The 12,500-nt window shown below is 29.9% G+C and overlaps 1 long non-coding RNA gene across 1 annotated transcript in view; it reads left to right on the forward strand.

Moving 5' to 3' along the window:
• The window catches only part of LOC136845273 (uncharacterized), a 1,150,073-nt gene that overhangs the window by 366,694 nt on the left and 770,879 nt on the right, over window positions 1-12,500 (forward strand). The window lies entirely within an intron of this gene.

Raw genomic sequence — 12,500 nt, forward strand, 5'->3', positions numbered from 1 at the left:
TTTTCATTGCACTCTGAGGCTAGAGATGAAAATAGTGGCGTGTAATCATTGGGTGATTGACAATTTCATAGGTACGTTTAGGTAGTACTATTTGTAATTAGTTGTGTGTAACCTTTGTCTTTAGTAGCTTCTGTGGTATATTGTTTTTAAAATGAGAGAGAGAGAGAGAGAGAGAGAGAGAGAGAGAGAGAGAGAGAGAGAGAGATTACATTGTCGAATTGTATGCTAAGAGAGATTACAATGTAGTATTGTATGCTAAAAAAGAGATAATACATTGTAGAACAGAATACTAAGAGAGAGAGAGAGAGAGAGAGAGAGATTGAGAGAGTGAGCTAGAAAGAGAGAATAACATTGTAAATTGTATGCTAAAAAGAGAGATTACATTGTGTGTGTATGCTAAAAAAGTGTGTGTGTGTGTGTGAGAGAGAGAGAGAGAGAGAGAGAGAGAGATCGCAAAATTGTATGCTAATAGTTTTGGCTCTCCCGCTGTTGACAAAACAAGAGGGCTCATGGTATCCTGATAAATATGGACGACAATTCCGTTTTATTTTTTCACGAAATGTTGTTGCCGTGAATCTGAGCAGCATTCCAAAATATTGTCTGTTACTTGTCAGTTTGCCTGTCCATCATTTCTCGGTATCTCGTCATTTGTCACAACTATTCCCTACCACGGTTAGCTTTTGGTTCGCTCTGTCGTTATAATGGCAGAGGGAACTGAATCGTTTTTTGTTTTTTATTCTTTTATGATTTTTTTATCTTTTGTGAGAAGAACCCATACGGAGGTAGTGCCATCAGTGCACCTTATGCGGTGCACCGTAGGCATTACTTAAGGTTCTTTGCAGCGTCCCTTTGGCCGCTAGCTGCAAACCCCTTTCATTCCTTTTACTTTACCTCCGTTCATATTCTCTCTCTTCCGTCTTATTTTCCACCCTCTCATAACAATTATTTCAATGTGCAACTACGAGGTTTTCCTCTGGTTGCAGCTTTAACACGTTAATACTGTCAGTTTCCCTCTCAGAGCTGAATGACCTCATAGGCATAAATTTTATATTCCATTCCATTTTGTGAGGGAAGATTAATCTCGTAGTTCCCAGTTTGTAAGTCATTACAAAGCAATGGCAATTTACATTTTAGTTTCAAAGTATTTCAGACATTGTTGGACGCCACTTTCATATTGTTTACAAAAAATCTTTCCACTCTACAGTTGGTTCATGGAAGTGAGATTTTGTTATTGGCCAGTGACGAAATAAGCGCTTGTTTTTAAATCCGTCAAAGAATGATCTTTTTCGTTTTTCCTATACGGCAAGTATTATTGTTGGTGTTAATGGAACCTCTCTTTATGTCCTCAGTTCCATTTGTAGTTGGGCAACTGTTCGACGTAGAAATTTAATATACAGGTTCATATTTTATCGTTTATTTCATTTGTTTACATGCAAAATGTTTAAAAACATACATATGGAGCGCCTCCTTGTGACTCAGTTTATCTCAACATAATTTTGTTTTCTCCACTTTGCTTTTATTATCATGTCTCATGTATGGCTTTTATGATTGTCTTGAAGCCAGTTATAGTTCGTGAAATCTTAAGCACATCTATACTAGTACTGATTTATTTATACTGTTTATTTTTTACTTGGCTCTTTATTTCTGCTCGTCTTGCAAAGAATTGAAGTGAATTATTATTTATTTATTATTCAGAAGACTCTGGGTCGCTAGATTACTTTTGATTCAGCAAATTGTTATAAGTAAGCTGATGGACGAAAGTGCCTTTTGATCACTGAATGTTGATTATCTTTAAAAATATGAATAATTAACATCTGTGGATAGGATGGTAAGCCTAAAAAGTACATGACGAAATCTATGGTTCTTGTGAAATCTATATTCCACTTAAGTATCGTCAACACATCATACTGTGCATATATATATATATATATATATATATATATATATATATATATATATATATATATATATATATATATATAATGTATTTATACATAAATATACATATATATATATATATATATATACATATATATATATGTATATATATACATACATACATACATACATACATACATATATAGTGTAGGGCCCTACACGGACCCACACATCGTCCATCTTACCTGGCCGGCTAATCTCAAGCATCTCTTAAGTGCCAAGCGCACGCATACATACAAGAAACACAACAGATGTCACGCATCCTTTGTACATATATTATCATTCATATTATTGTTATGTTAAATGTATCGTTCTTAGCGCAAGCAATACAATGTCAGCATTCCAGCTATATGTATCATAACTTCACTCATTTCTTGTATATTGATGTATATTGCATCTTTCCATCCTCCAACAAACACAGTTGATCGTACTCTGTCCTCGGTTTTGTTCGCATCGTGTCAGGCACTACATTTCCGCTCGCAAGAGCTGTTGACCAGTCTGTTTGTTTTGAGTAAATTAGTAAGTTTGTTGACGGAGCCACTTACTCACGCCTTCGCTGCAATATAATGTGTGTGTATATGTATATATATATATATATATATATATATATATATATATATATATATATATACATACTGTATATATATATGTATAAATAATATATGTTTATATATATATTATATATATATATATATATATATATATATATATATATATATATATATATATATATATATATATATATATACACATACAAACAAACACACCTACAGTTGCTATGTATGTATCTATGCCTGTACCCAAGTACATGATATTCAAATGGAAAAAGAAGAAGAAGAAAAAGGCAATAATTTGTAAATTCACGATTACCATTAGAAATTCGTGTGTGTGTGTGTGTGTGCACGCGCGCTATCTGATATCCATTTGGCTCGCACAATCTATTTTTGGTAACAAAACTGACATGTTTTTAGTATATGCGAATTCGGAAAATCTTTTAAAGACTTATCATCACATCGCCAGCTCTACTACTGCTACCGAGAGAGAGAGAGAGAGAGAGAGAGAGAGAGAGGTTGTAATATTGCTACGGTCGATGAAGTATAGGAAAGAGATTAGGAGAATGATAACCAAAAAAAAAAAAAGAGAAACTGACCTACATAAGGGAAATCGCTGCCTTAGGCCCGGTAATCCTGCTTTCTGAGACGCATAGGCCTATTTTCTCGTGGCGCAGGGTTCCCGGGTCAGTGGGTTCATTTGCCGGAATGAAAACGGCGTAGTACGAATGGGAGGATATGTTGTTATTGGGTATTAGACCCTTAGGTTTGTGTGTCCTTGTGTGGTGTATGTTTGTTCAGGTTCTTTATTTTTGTTTGTATATATATTTATATATATTATATATATGTGTATATGTAATATATATGTGTGTGTATATATATACAGGTATATATAATATATATATATATATATATATATATATATATATATATATATACAGTATATATATATATATATTATCTACATATTATATCTATATATATATATTATATATATATATATATATATATATATATATATATATATATATATATATATATATATATATATATATATATATATATATATATATATATATATATATATATATATATATATATATATATATATATATATATATATATATATACTGAAGATAGTCATCAGTTAGGAAGAGATTAGTGTTGAGTCTTACCCATTTATTAATCGTTAAAGATAGTTTTCTTTAAAATCTTCTGTGCCTTGTTAATTGTAATTGTAATTTATGCACTGACAGTAGTCAGTTACGGTCATTCGAGGCCAAGATTGATAAAGGCATGGGAGTGGCACTACGGAATGATATAATTTTTTATGGGAAATAATCTTCATAGATTTGTAAATGAAGAGAATGCATTATGCACTTTACAGAGAGGTAAGCCGTAGGGCTAAAGAAAACTTGAGAATTCAGAGTTATATTCTAAAGTGTTATATATTTGTGCTCATAAAGAACATATATATGTATTTTTGTGTAAACTTATAATGTATATATAGCTATACACATATAAATTATATATATATATATATATATATACACGTACATTATATACATTATATATAGGTGTGTGTTTGCATATATATATTATATATATACATATACATATATAAATATATGTTATACTTATACAGTATATACTATATACACTACATATATTGTGTGTATGTATTTTATCTGTTGTATATATACGTACACACACATATATATTAAATATATATATATATATATATATATATATATATATATATATATATATATATATATATGTATGTATATGTATGTATATACATGTGTGCGTGTATGTGTGTGCACATATATGCCCGTATCCAGGTATATGAAATTCAAATATCAAGAGAAGAAGAGGAAGAAAAAGAAAGGCAATGGTTTGTAAATTCGCGATTACCTTTGGAAATTCGTGCGTGTGATTTCCCCGGGTGGCTAAATCTATTTTTAGTAAGAAAAATGACACCTTTTTCGTATATGCAAATGCGAAAATTTTCAGTTACAATTCAGCTGGCGAAATTGGGTCGTGAAATCAAAATTTCCATTTTCGAGTGGTCTTAGATTCGCGAGAATAATGCAAGTTCATGTTGAATTCCAAAAGCTTCAAAGTATTTTATTTTTTGCGCGGTGGTTTATTCAGAACTGTTACAGTTTTTATTTGTATGGAGACGAAACAAAATGTAATGGTTCTTGAATAATGGGGTGTTTGAATCTGATATTCGTCTCTTCTTTGAAGTGGCATTTTATGTTCAGGAAAATATTCTTGCGTACTTTCATTCCTGAAGAATATAATGTTTTAATTTTTATATATCAGGTCATTAAGAATTTCATGGTACTTTTATTTCTGAAGATATAATTTTATTTAATTCATATATATATATATATTTATATATATATATATATATATATATATATATATATATATATATATATATATATATATATATATATATATATATATATATATATATATATACACACCAGGTCAGTAAATTTAAGAATTTCATGATACTTTCATTCCTGAAGACACAATTTTGTATTTTGTATTATCGTATACCAGATCACTAAGAATTTCATGGTACTTTCATTCCTGAAGGTATAATTTTAATTTTTGTGTACCAGGTCACTAAGAATTTCATGATACCTTCATTCCCGAAGATATAATTTCTTATTTTTATATTCCAGGTCACTGAGAATTTCCTGGTACTTTCATTCCTGAAGATTTAATTTTTTTTTTTTTTAATTTTATGTACCAGTTCACTAAGAATATCATGGTACTGTCATTCCTGAAGAATATAATTTTTTAATTTTATATATCAGGTCACTAAGAATTTCATGGTACTTTCATTCCTGAAGATATAATTTTATTTAATTCATATTTATATATATATATATATATATATATATATATATATATATATATATATATATATATATATATATATATATATATATATACACCAGATCACTAAAATTTCATGATACTTTCATTCCTGAAGATATAATGTTTGTATTTTTAAGTACCAGGTCACTAAGAATTTCTTGGTACTTTCATTCCTGAAGGTATAATTTTTTATTTTTATATACCAGGTCACTAATAATTTCATGATGCTTTCATTCTGAAAATTTAATTTTTTTTAATTTTATATACCAGGTCACTAAGAATTTCATGATGCTTTCATTCCTGAAGATATATTTTCTTATTTTTATATTCCAGGTCACTAAGAATTTCTTTGTACTTTCATTCTTGAAGATATAATTTTTTATTTTTATATTCCAGGGTACTAAGAATTTCCTGGTACTTTCAATCCTGAAGATATAATTTTTGTATTTTTATATACCAGGTCACTAAGATTTTCCTGGTACTTTCATTCCTGAAGTTATATTTTTTTTATATACCAGGTCACTAAGAATTTCATGATACCTGCATTCCGGAAGATATAATTTTTTTTATTTTTATATACCAGGTCACTAAGAATTTCATGATACTTTCATTCCTGAAGAGATAATTTTTGTATTTTTAAGTACCAAGTCACTAAGAATTTCTTGGTACTTTCATTCCTGAAGATATAATTTTTTTATTTTTATATATAAGGTCACTAAGAATTTCATGATACTTTCATTCTTGAAGATATATATTTTTAATTTTTATATACCAGGTCACTAAGAATTTCATGGTACTTTCATTCCTGAAGATATGATTTTTGTATTTTTTATATACCAGATCACTAAGAATTTCCTGGTACTTTCATTCCTGAAGATATAATTTTTGTATTTTTATATACCAGGTCACTAAGAATTTCCTGATACTTTTATTCCTGAAGATATAATTTTTTTTTTCATTTTTATATACCAGGTCACTAAGAATTTCCTGGTACTTTCATTCCCAAAGATATAATTTTTTACTTTTATATATCAGGTCTCTAATAATTTCCTGGTACTTTCATTCTGAAGATATAATTTTTGTATTTTTATATATCGGGTCACTAATAATTACCTGGTACTATCATTCCTGAAGATATAATTTTTGTATTTTTATTTACCAGGTCACTAAGAATTTCCTGGTACTTTTATTACTGAAGATATAATTTTTGTTTTTTTTATTTACCAGGTCACAAAGAATTTCCTGGTACTTTCATTCCCGAAGATATAATTTTTGTATTTTTATATACCAGGTCACTAAGAATTTCATGGTACTTTCATTCCTGAAGATATAGTTTTTTTTATTTTTATATACTAGGTCACTAAGAATGTCATGATACTTTCGCTCCTGAAGATACAATTTTTGTATTTTTATATACCAGGCACTAAGAGTTTCATGGTATTTTCATTCCTGAAGATATAATTTTTGTATTTTTATATACCAGGTCACTAAGAGTTTCATGATACTTTCATTCCTGAAGTTGTAATTTTTGTATTTTTATGTACCGGGTCACTAAGATTTTCATACTTTCATTCCTGAAGATATAATTTTTGTATTTTTATATACCAGGTCACTAAGAATTTCATGGTACTTTCATTCCTGAAGATATAATTTTTGTATTTTTATATACCAGGTCACTAAGAATTTCATGGTACTTTCCTGAAGATGCAAAGTTATATTTATATCTAAATTTACTAAGAATTTCGTTTACCTAGATGTGAGGGTAGTGTTAAAGAAAAATGATGGTGATATCCTTGCTCTTGGCAGTGTAAAACCCCAGTTGAAGGTCATATTTTACGATCAGCAACTTCCTCTTGGAAATGAGGGTATTTTTTAGGTAAGGAACCAAATTATCTTGCTGTGTATAGCAGCTGTGGTATAGTTAAGAATATTTTTCCAGTATGAAATAATGCTGTAATACTACAGTTAAGAATATTTTAAAATTATTATTACAAATCTCTACAATTTTTTTGAGGATTAAATAAATTCTGAATTGTGTTTGCTTTTGTATTACATATTTGATTTCCAAGCAATATATGTTAGGTAGGTGTAAGGGGTATTTGTGTGCTTGGCCCGGAATGCTGTATTTCGTTAGCAAGTAGTTTTTGTTGCTGTAGTTGGTTTAATTTAAAGAGCCATCTGTGTGGCAGTCTCGGGATGTTATATTTTCTGTGCAAGTTGTTTATGTTCTTGTAGCTGGCTTAATTCTGCCAAAACAATAAAATTCTTAATTAATAGTATAGTTGTTAGATGGTGTTATCGATATTTCCTATCGCTATTATATGGGACTTGATTCGCTCCGTGTCAGATGTCGTCGTCAATTCTGCTAAGGACAACCCGCGCCCCCCCGCCCCCCCGCTTCGAGATATCGACATATCTCTCCAAATAGCAGCCTGACCTTGAAGCCTATTGTTGAGAGTGTCTGCCCCGCTCTGGATTATTTTTCTCTTGCTTGCTGATCTATTTCAGGATTTTCATTATACCTTTAAGAAAACTTGCTTGGCGGGTGGGTGCAGTGACGTTCAGTTTTGCTTGAAATGAATGGGCAATTAACTTTTGTTACATCTGGGAGAGATAATTTTGGTGCTAATGTGCCGTGGAGACAGTAATCTCTTTTATATATTCTTTGGTTATATATAGCATACTTATTATTTTCGGTTATATTTTATCATACACTTTGACTCTATCATTTCAGAGATATGATATTTGTTTCATTTTGATGTTCTTTATTTATTTTTACCACGATAAGTTTCAGATTCGTTATCCACCTCTGCTTGATTGTGTTCCTTCAATAGAATTTATTGGTGTTCTGTTATAACACCCGCAATGCTTTCATTCGGATTATTTATTTCTAGTTACGTTTTCAATTTCCTTTAAACGATATTCAGTATAGATATGCTTGTTTTATATACAATTAATGCCTACAACAGATTGAGAGAGAGAGAGAGAGAGAGAGAGAGAGAGAGAGAGAGAGAGAGAGAGAGAGAGAGCAAAATTCACGATTGGACAGTTGCCATTTTATGTGTATAGTTAAATTCTAAGGAAACTTAAATATGATACGCTCTTAGTTGAAAGGTTAGGCGAACCTAGCTAAATTTTCATTGAACTAACTGTCTCTCTCTCTCTCTCTCTCTCTCTCTCTCTCTCTCTCTCTCTCTCTAATACGCATCAGTTTGGTATGTAATTTAGTTCATGGCGTGTTGGGAAGTGGCCAAGAGTCACACATTCCTTTTTATCCCTGTGAATTAGGAATGCACTTTAGAACATTCTGGATCACGCTAACAAACAAACAAATATATATATATATATATATATATATATATATATATATATATATATATATATATATATATTATTATTATTATTATTATTATTCAGAAAGATGAACCTTATTCATATGGAACAAGCCCACAAGATGCAATTGGTTTTGAAATTCAAGCTTCGAAGAATATGGTGTTTATTTTAAAAAAAAAGAAGGTATATATATATATATATATATATATATATATATATATATATATATATATATATATATATATATATATATATATATATATACATAATCTTATTTCTTTAAAATGAACACCATATTCTTCGGAATGAATTTCAAACCAATTGCCCCTGTGGCTTGTTCCCTTATGAACAAGGTTCATCTTTTGAATAATAATAATAATAATAATAATAATAATAATAATAATAATAATAATAATAATAATAATAATAATAATAATAATATAATATACAGTATATATATATATATATATATATATATATATATATATATATATATATATATATATATATATATATATATATATATATAAATAATGATTTACTGTTTTCTGTGTGAATTTGTGGGTTGTCTTTTGGCAAAAATTCGACTTTTGTCAGCAGATTTGAAGAATCTCTCTCTCTCTCTCTCTCTCTCTCTCTCTCTCTCTCTCTCTCTCTCTCTCTCTCTCTCTCTCTCATTGAGAAGTGTACTGTAATTACACAAGGGAAACAAAGAAAGTTTCAAGATTTGTAAAAGACAAAAGGTACTTGAAGCAGACCATGAAATGCATTTAAGCACTGGGCGAGATTTATATGGTTATTTGTTTTTATGTGAAAATATACCTGTTGTAAGTGAAAATGAACCTTTTTGCTCTTGTCGTAATCAGCTCTCATAACTGAATAGAAAAAATGAATCCTTTTCTAATTGTGCAATAAGAGAATTAACGTTTTTACAAGGTTTGGCTTTTAGATTCTGTTTTATATAGACTTATTGTAGACTTTCTTGATTCATTCTGATGTAAGAGATCTATTTTGAAGATATGATTAATATCATATACGTTTTTGTAAAGACTTATTGTAGACTCTCGTGATTCATTCTTATTTAAATGACCTGTCTTTAAGTTATGCTGAATCACAGAGATGTTTTTATATTGACTTATTGTAGAATTTTGTGATTCATTCTTGTTGAAAGTGTCTGTGTTTTACATATGATGAATAACAGGTACGTTTTTGTAAAGACTTATTGTAGACTCTTCTGTGATTCCTTCGTATACAAATTATCTGTCTTTTGGATATGATGAATCACAGGTACATTTTGATGTAGACTTATTGTAGACTTTTGTGATTCCTTCTTATGCAAATTATCTGTCTTTTAGATATGATGAATCACAGATACGTTTTTGTGTAGGCTTATTGTAGACTCTTTTTTGATTCCTTCTTATGCAAATTATCTGTCTTTTACATACGATGATTAACAGATACGTTTTTGTATAGACTTGTTGCAGAATCTTTTGTGATTCATTCCTATGTAGATGATCTGCCTTTCAGATACGATGAATAACAGATACGTTTTTGTAATTCATTCTTATGTAAACGATCAATCTTTTAAATATAGTGAATAACATATATACATATAAAAAGATATTTACAGAGTAACGCATTCGTATATGGTTATGACCGCGCCGGTATAGTTCGAGTTAAAGCATGATATTGTTCAGAGCAGATTGTAAACGCGTGCGCTCAGTCGATGTAATCCGGTCCAGATAACCGCATGATAATGTATTGCGGCGTTTATATTTAGAGCAACGTCCTTGATATAAGTAACAGGGAAGATTCTATCATCGGTGTCAGTAGACGGAATTCGACTCTTCTTGAGTGCTTTGATGTTTATTGGGAAGGTGTGAGGTGTGTTGCTTATGGAAGCTATTATTCTTTCAGATTTATAAAAAATGATCATAGGTGAAAGGTATTTGCATATATACATTCAGAATAATTAAATGAAATAGCATTTTAGTAAGATGATTGTGATAATAGGTGATTTAGGTTCAAATGAAAAGCAAGCAAATTTAACGACTTGAGTGGTGCAGCTCTCTACTACTCACGTTTATTAATAGGTTCTTGATATCGCTCCCAGCCTACCGTTCGTCATTTCAGATATCTATTAATGGTTACTAGCATTTGTTTGGGTCAGGAACAAGGCGTATGGCTCGCAGCTTCATCCCTATTAATTTGATTGATAACGGACGGCCTCTACCGTTTTGTTATATATAGGATATATAATATATATGTGTATATATAATATATATCTATATTTTATATGGTATAATACATAAACACATATATATATATATATATATATATATATATATATATATATATATATATATATAGTGAATATATATTTAAACATATATATATAATATATATCTACATATATTTACACATATATACAGTATATATATATATATATATATATATATATATATATATATATATGTATATTATACAGTATACATATATATAGACTATGCATTAATATATATGTGATTGTGTGTGTGTGAGTTTTACCTTTCACCCGTTTTGAGATGGATCACTGTAAACACGCGTGTAACTCGAATACGGAATTGAGATATGAGATCACGTAGGCCACCCGAATTTTGTGGCCCTTTGCATGTCGTGGGACGTGAGGTCACGTGACACCATAGGCATTTATTTCCAATAGAGAAGGAGCCAAGTATCTGCCGGCTCGTTCATTGGTCGATTGTTTGCTCTCTCTCTTTCTCTCTCACACACACACACAATTTAAATTAAATTCTTCACTATTTACTTATATTGTGCATCTCTCTCTCTCTCTCTCTCTCTCTCTCTCTCTCTCTCTCTCTAGTACGCGCACACAATGAAAATAAAGTTCTTCCTTATTTGTTTATACTTGTTCTCTCTCTCTCTCTCTCTCTCTCTCTCTCTCTCTCTCTCTCTCTCTCTCTCTCTCTCTCTCTCTCTCTCTCTCTCACACACACACACACACACACACACAGGAAGGCTTTGTTGATTTTGTTTTTATTTATATCTTCTCTTATTCATATGATTTCGCAAAGGAATGATTTTGGAGTAATATTTTTGACATACGAGGGAGGATATTCTTGAATGCTTCTATTTATAAAACTAGTATTTTATATTATTTTAAAGGATTGTTTTATAACGGATTTCTTTACATCTCACTTTTTATGTTTATAAGAAATGGAATACCCACAAAAATATGTAAGAAATGCAGTATCTATGACTTTTGATATAACGCCTAGAACTGCCATAAACATTGAATAATGTCGCATATTTCTGCTGTAAATATAGCATGGGGTCTCATACTTCTGATATGAATATTGCATAATGGCTCAGTTGTAATTCTTTGTATACCCTAGCAGTATGACACAAGGAAGGACAAGTCGAGAACTCAGTCTTATATTTAAAAGATTTCTGTATAATGTAATGTTTGTCATTTTTAAATAAATTTCTCTGGTTATTCTCTACATAATGTCATGTTTATCATTGTTTAGAAAACTTCCTTGGTTATTCTCTGTATAATGTTATATTTTCATTGTTTATAAAACTTCATTGTTATGTAGATTCTCTATATAGTGTTGTTTGTTGTTGTTTAGAAAACTTCCTTGGTTAGTCTCTGTATAATGTCATGTTTATCATTGCTTAGAAAACTTCCTTGTTCTGTAGATTATATAATGTTGTTTGTCATTGTTGAGAAAACTTCCTTGGTTATTCTCTATATACTCTTATATTTATCATTGT

The sequence above is a fragment of the Macrobrachium rosenbergii genome, chromosome 13, assembly GCF_040412425.1.
Source record: "Macrobrachium rosenbergii isolate ZJJX-2024 chromosome 13, ASM4041242v1, whole genome shotgun sequence".
NCBI lineage: Eukaryota > Metazoa > Arthropoda > Malacostraca > Decapoda > Palaemonidae > Macrobrachium > Macrobrachium rosenbergii.